The sequence below is a fragment of the Callorhinus ursinus genome, unplaced genomic scaffold (genome assembly GCF_003265705.2).
Source record: "Callorhinus ursinus isolate GAN/ISIS: 27379988/994484 unplaced genomic scaffold, GSC_fseal_2.0 scaffold13, whole genome shotgun sequence".
NCBI lineage: Eukaryota > Metazoa > Chordata > Mammalia > Carnivora > Otariidae > Callorhinus > Callorhinus ursinus.
Window position 1 is genome coordinate 41,894,094 of NW_027397075.1, and position 1,076 is coordinate 41,895,169.

Genomic DNA, 1,076 nt, shown 5'->3' on the forward strand with positions numbered 1-1,076 from the left:
CACCACACATTACATCATTAGTTTTTGATGTAGTGTTCCATGATTCATTGTTTGTGCATAACACCCAGTGCTCCACGCAGAACATGCCCTCTTTAATACCCATCACCAGGCTAACCCATCCCTCCACCCCCCTCCCCTCTAGAACCCTCAGTTTGTTTTTCAGAGTCCATCGTCTCTCATGGTTCGTCTCCCCCTCCGATTTATTCCCCTTCATTCTTCCCTTCCTGCTATCTTCTTCTTCTTTTTTTTTTCTTAACATATATTGCATTATTTGTTTCAGAGGTACAGATCTGTGATTCAACAGTCTTGCACAATTCACAGCACTCACCATAGCACATACCCTCTCCAATGTCTATCACCCAGCCACCCCATCCCTCCCACCCTCCCACCACTCCAACAAGCCTCAGTTTGTTTCCTGAGATTAAGAATTCCTCATATCAGTGAGGTCATATGATACATGTCTTTCTCTGATTGACTTATTTCACTAAGCATAAGACCCTCCAGTTCCATCCACGTCGTTGCAAATGGCAAGATCTCATTCCTTTTGATGGCTGCATAATATTCCATTGTGTATATATACCACCTCTTCTTTATCCATTCATCTGTTGATGGACATCTTGGCTCTTTCCACAGTTTGGCTATTGTGGACATTGCTGCTATAAACATTGGGGTGCACATACCCCTTCGGATCCCTACATTTGTATTTTTGTGGTAAATACCCAGTAGTGCAATTGCTGGGTCATATGGTAGCTCTATTTTCAACTGTTTGAGGAACCTCCATACTGTTTTCCAGAGTGGTTGCACCAGCTTGCATTCCCACCAGCAGTGTAGGAGGGTTCCCCTTTCTCCACATCCCCGCCAACATCTGTCGTTCCCTGACTTGTTAATTTTAGCCATTCTGACTGGTGTGAGGTGGTATCTCATTGAGGTTTTGATTTGGATTTCCCTGATGATGAGCGATGTTGAGCACTTTTTCATATGTCTGTTGGCCATTTGGATGTCTTCTTTGGAAAAATGTCTGTTCATGTCTTCTGCCCATTTCTTGATTGGATTATTTGTTCTTTGGGTGTTGAGTT